Here is a 6,618-nt window from a genome sequence, read left to right on the forward strand (position 1 = left end):
ACTGCTAGCATTCATTCCAGCCTTTGAACTGAGAGCAGTGATCCTGTGCTATTATCTATGACAGTGCATTACCGATCACTACACATCACACCTCATCCACAATGGTGATAGAGCTGTCACATGTCCACTACATTACCCAGAGGCGCAATGCACTCTCTACGATCTATTTCAGCAGGATGTGTGTCTGAGGATGCACAATTAGCTGAAGTGTTTTGTGGCACAGAGACTCACTGGGTACCTGCACTGCAATGCACTGCGTCAGCCAATCAGAGGCCAGCAGCTAATGTCGATGTGCCAGACATTGGCGTCGCATGACAGCGACGTCATGCATCGCCGTAGCAGGCACACTGATGTCAGCAGCCTGCCTCTGCGCCCGGACAGACAAGGACACCACTCGTCGAAGGATTGGAAGAAGGCGAGTACAATGGGGTTTTTTTCTATGCAGAAGCAGAAAGGGGGACATGTGCAGCAGGATCTTGGGACTTGTACACCAGGATGTTGGGACATGTACACCAGGATAGGGGGATATTAGTACATAATGAAGAGGGGCAAACACGTATGTCTTGATAGGATTTAGAACACTACAAGGGCCCATACATCGGACCAGCTTTCAGGGGTTGTGGGACCCAGGTTCAAATTTAACACTGGGGCCCATCGGACTCTGTGTGACGCAAATGGATAGGGTCACATTGCGGCCCCTGCGGTGATGTGACAAGTTACGATTTTTTTCAATTGTTTGTCGTGGAACCTAGGGGATGTAATGTGACCCTATTCACTTTATATCTGTTGCCATGTAATGTAGCAGCTGTTTACAATGATTTTGTGCTGCAAAACCAGTGCCATGGCCAAAATCACTGTGTAACCCAGCATCAATATATAATACAGTGTAATGTAGCGCTAAATAAAAAGATTCACAGGACTCCGTGGTTATCAGATCTGGGTCATGTAAAGTAATTCGGTCTGTCAAGAAATAGTGCGCCCTTGTAAATGCCACATACATGCAGGATGCTTGTGTCCCAATACCAGCCAAAGAAGTTTGTGGGACCTTGGTCCGACTACAATAGATCCTGCTGATCGATTGGCTCGAGTCTGTATATTATACACTTCATATAAATGAGGACACGTGTGCAGTTATTGCTTTACATATAAAAAGTAACCATATGATTAAAAATTGATATAGATACGTATAGTGATTATACAGCAAAAAATGTCAGCATTCCAGACATGAGATAGTGAAAAACACTGTGGTCTTTATTCACTCATATATGTGTAATGCTGTGATGTACTACTAGTGGCATAGGTCACACACAATGTGGTGTGCAGATGTTACCACTTCACTTTGGCAGGGACAAAATAAAATAAAATGAAGTTTGTGATGCCAGGGTGCACTTAATTAAACTCTGCTTCCTGGTAGTATGATGTAATATGGCGCACTCCAATAGTCCAGAAAACAGGGAGGCCAGAGGGGCTGTTGATAAACTTTTACTTGTTGCATGAATGCACAGCTACATCCAGACAAACTATGACTTAACAGAGATTCAATTCCAATGCAGCAATTACAGTTACTTTCCAGTATAGTAATGCATATAAATGGTGCAGTAATTCTTGAGTACCAGCTTCTGCTTGTATGCACAGTCTTTATCACACAGCTGCCCGCAGCTGAGGCTTCTCATGTACAGGAGCTCTGACTCTCCTACCTGTTCCTTCAGTTTTCATAGGCAAAGTGTACACAAAATGTCTCCTTCTCTCTCTAAGCTCAGGACCTGGTCATGTGGTCTAACTATGTGACCTTATGGCCATATATGGAAAGGAAGGCTGATTTGTTAACTCTTAACAACCTCTTGATAGCAGAACATATTAAGTACATCATTGTATGCATATTGTGAGGCAGTGATGGGAATTATATGCGAGGGACGATATGTATCCTCCAGAATGCGCACAGAAGCATATTGAACCCACTGGAGTGCATTGCAGTCACAGAGATAGCTGTGATTGCAGTGCAGAATAAAAGTAAGTTTGGACTGGGTCAAACTATTTGACCAAGGCAGATTTGGTAAAATCAAGCATGGGCTTTTATTCTTGGAGTGGACTACAGGATGGCAGTGGGGCGGTCCACTCCCTCCAGCCCGGGTCTTGCATGTGGCTCATGTCCACAGTTTCCATTTAAAAACCTGCAGCAAAGGTTTGGGTGTGTCCCAGTTTTTGTGTTTGCAAGCTGCAGAGCTGGAGGCTCTGCAATAAAGGCCTGTGTGAAGCTAACACAGAGCCAAAATAAACCTGGCGCACCTCAGCTTGATCCAGAGGATACCATTTACCTTCTTCTTAGTGAGTTTTTGGAGAATAAGACATTTGAGCTGAACTTTGCTGGGTCACTGCCTCATTAAAGCGCAATGTGAACACCGCCGCACTACAGTATGGTGGAGAATGCGGGCAGTGTGAACTGAGGCATACCCCAACGCAAGCTGCATGTCTGTCATTAGGCCTGCAGCCCAGACGCGCTGACAAGATGGAGGAAATCCTGAGAAAGTTGGCCCTCACACAGTAACAGCAATAACAGACAAATAATCTGTTGCTGCAGCAGATTGCGGCTCAGCGTGAGGCACCCACATCACCGACCCCGGATCATCTTGATGCTCGGGACAAGGTCCTTTCTGCTTTGAGGAAGCTGAGTAGGGAGGACGCCCAGAACTATGGGAAGCTGAAAGGTGAGATCCTTGCCCGACTGGGGGTTAATACCTATGTGAGAGCTCAACGTGTGTTTTCCTAGACCTTTGTGGAGGCCCAACCCGCCAGGTCTCAGGCATATGACTTGCTACAGCTGGTTAAAAAGTGGCTCCAGCCTGAGACCTTGACTTCGTCCTAAATGGTAGAGAGGCTGGTGGTCGACCGGCTTGTAAGAACTCTTCCGGTCTGAAGGTTGTCAAGGGACCTCCCACCACCCCCACTCATACACAAAACAGTGAACGGTTTCTGGGACAGGGACTGGCCCTTCTGTTGGGGGACACATGGCTTTGAAGTGGCCTGGCTGTCTGCAAAGGTGACACAGTTGGGGATCCACTACCGGCGTGGAGAGGAAAGCATGGGTAGGTGGCCCCTTGGGCCTGGTGGTAGGGACAGCACGCACCGCGTTCGTCTTACTTCCTCTCCAGCCGGCAAGTTTCTTGGCCTCTGGAGTCCTGTTGTTGGAGTACTTGTTGGCAAGTTTCGCTGTTGCAGAGACCCCCTTTGGCTTCCGGTCATGGAGGTACTGTTGGAGGTCCTCCGGACAGTTCCACAGAAGCTGCACAGTCGCGATAAGCTCCTTCAGCTGCTGGACGATGGTGAGCTCCAGTCCTGTGGTCTATTGATCAACAGCTCTCAGTAGGGCTCACATGTGATCGACCTAGCTGTCTGCAGGACCTCGCTGCAGACTCCGGAGCTTCTTCCGGTACATCTCAGGGGTCAAGTTGTACTGCCGGAGCAGAGCCTGCTTGATGTCCTCATAGCTCAGGGTGGTCTCACTTGGCAGGTACAAAAGGTATCAAGTAGTTATTAAGAGTGAGTCAATTACTGGTTAGATGGACGATCTGGTTTTCGGGGTAAAGGTTGCCACATGGGAGGTTTGTGGGCCTTCTCTTTGTTGTTGCAGGACTTTTCCCACACGACTTGACATCACGACCCCCCAGGAAAATGACAATGGACCTGGGGCGGCAGGATCTTTTAACTTTTTTGGGTCATTCCCCTTATGGTCCCCGGACTGGACCTAGATCTCCACCCCTGGCCTCTCTTAGCTAACAAACTCCCAAAACTAAAATGGGCCATACGTCCTTAGTGGACGGTCCTAGGGAGTCAGTTCTGTCATCGGATCCAGCCGGGCCCCTGCTACGCGTGGATACCAAACTCCCTTTCCTTACGAGCTGGACTATGTTTAAAGCTAGGGTTACATTCCCCATCCCCTTGTAACGGGGGCAGGGTGGTAGTCATGGCCAAGTGTCGCAGTGGTGTCTTCATCACCCCGGTCCGCTACAGAAATATGGAGACATGCTTGTCCCTGGGTGTGTGTGGTGTGCTGTACTTTGGGCTGTATGCTGTGGGAGTCTTTACTCACTTTCATCCTTGGTTCAGACGGGTGCAGATTTTCTGCGCTTTGAATGAAAGATGACACAGTTCTTAAAAACAAAACAGTCCAGTTTACTTATTCAGCATGGCCTTAAAACAGGGGATTACAGGTATAGCACTTGTTGCAAAACACAGCATTCACAGATAATAAAACACAGTGTCAATCCCCACACAGCGCTAATCACGGTGTGACTCGGACCTAGGGGAAACTGCCTCTGGACTTTCTCGTGGGGAAGCTCCTGCTTCCACCCACGGCTCCCAATACCTGACTCTAGCAGGCACTACCTCACTTCTGAGGCTCCCTAGTCCAGGCTTGTCTGTTACTGCCTATTGGCTGGAAGAGGTCAGGATCCACAAATTGACCTTTATAGTATAGATTATACTGTGGTGTACCCGTTCCTGTTAATCCTCCTGGTTTCTCCCACACACACACCTGTCTCTCTTCTTCTCTGTCCTTCCTCACTCACTGCTGCTTCTTAACTCACTAAAATGGCTGAATCTAATCTCCCAGAGATCCCTCAGTCCCTAGCTTGTCACTGAGGGCGACCCCCAAACTAGTTAACCCTGTGTTCCACTGACATAAGGGTAATGTAATCTCAAGCAGTATCTCTGCTGCCATCTAATGGCTGTACCTGAAAACAACAGATTTTCAGATGGCTAAAACATACATAGAATTATTAAAACAGTACAGTTCTATAGGGGAGTGGAATAGACATTCTCCACACACCCCTCACACTCTCAGGTTCCCGAAAATCTGGCTGGTTTATCCTTAAGATTAATTGTATCCCCATAACTTGGTGTTGAATTATCATATTTTACTCAAAGAGCACATGGCTTGGGGGATGGGCCTGCCTGCAGCAGGTTCACAGCTGATGCTGGTGGGGGCTTTTGTCACTCACTGTGTCTCTCAGCCTCCTCCCCTCTGCTTGAGCTGCATTGGTGTCGGATTTGCATATGTAGAGCTCTGTAAAACCCGCCTGGCAGTGCACAGTGATCGACAGTGGATTACCTTGAAAATCTTCACACCAGCCCATAAAAGTACCACGCCTCCACTTTGCTGGTGTTTGAGTAGAGGTCTGTGCCCATTACCGATCCAACCATCTGGCATAAGACACTCTTATCTCATCAGTCAAAAAAATCTTTGAAAAATCTGTCTCCAGATAATTCTTGGTCCAGTCTTGACATTTTAACTGATTTGTCCTATTCATTGGTGGTCGGGTTTTAGCCTCCCTTACCTTGATCATTGTATACCTTGTATACCTTGTACTTTGGAGCACTCCAGGGAGGTTTCAGTTCTGGAATATGACAGCACTGGAGGTTAATGGGTTCCAGTTTGATGATTAATTTTATTATTTTTAATAAACGTGAATATTTAAGAAAGTAAAAGTGAGGTTTTGTGTTTCTTAGGAGAATATCTATATGTACAGATTTATTGGGCAACTGTAAGTGTGCATAATTATTATGCAGCTAAATGAAAAATGTACATTTTCCCATCTGAATTGTTTATTTTCATCTGTTGAAGTGAGATTAATAACCAAAATACATTTCTGACAATTTAAAAAAAATATATCAGTGACTAATATAGTCACCCCTCTTTTCAATAACAGTGAATCATAAACCTTTCATCCATGGAGTCTGTTATTTTCTTAATCTGTTGACGATCAACCTTTTGGGCAGCACCAACCACAGCCTCCCTGACACTGTTCATGAAGGTATACTGTTTTCCTTCACCATAAATGTCCAGTTTAAAGGGAATCTGACAGTAGTTTTTTGCCATGGAATCTGAGAGCAGCATGAGGTAGGGGCAGAGAACCTGATTACAGCGAGTTGTCAGTTACTGGACTGCTTGGTGCAGTTTTGATAGACTCTGTTTTTTCTGTTGTAAATGTAGCAGTGGTCAGAATTCTGAGTTGTGTATAACCTCGCCCAAATCACTGATGGGTAGCTTCCTTTGTATATTGTTATCAAGCGGCCAATCAGTGGTGTGGATGGGGTTACATAACTTGGATGGTCTGGCTTTCACTAGACCAGTCTCGTAACTACTGTAGAATCCGATGGACCTCTGTGTAAAATTTGGACTTGAGCCACCACCTCCATGTCGATCAGATGGATGGGCCCTTGTAGTGTTCTATAAATATGCACGTGTTCACACCCCATGTAATAGTGTCCCCTGTCCTGACTCCTTCCTCCAATAATGTCCTCTATCTTGGCCTTACCCTGTAATACTGTCCCCTATCCTGGGCCCCCTCCAACAATAATGTCCCCCATTCTGGTTTTTTTTTGTAATAATGTCCCCCATCCTGGGCCCCTTCCTGAAATAATATCCCCCGCTCTGCTGCTCTTCTCCAAACATGTTTAAAAAGGAAATAAATGATTCTTACCTTCCTCCGCTCCAGTGACGTGCTGCATCCTTTCTATATTCGGCACAGAGGCCGACAGCTGATGTTGACATGCTCACTACGGGCGGCACATGTGTGGCACCCCAGGTCTGGTCGCCACAGTGGCAGCAATGTCATGTCT

This window comes from Phyllobates terribilis, unplaced genomic scaffold (assembly GCF_046119375.1).
Source record: "Phyllobates terribilis strain yellow unplaced genomic scaffold, ASM4611937v1 Scaffold_3__8_contigs__length_932513732, whole genome shotgun sequence".
NCBI lineage: Eukaryota > Metazoa > Chordata > Amphibia > Anura > Dendrobatidae > Phyllobates > Phyllobates terribilis.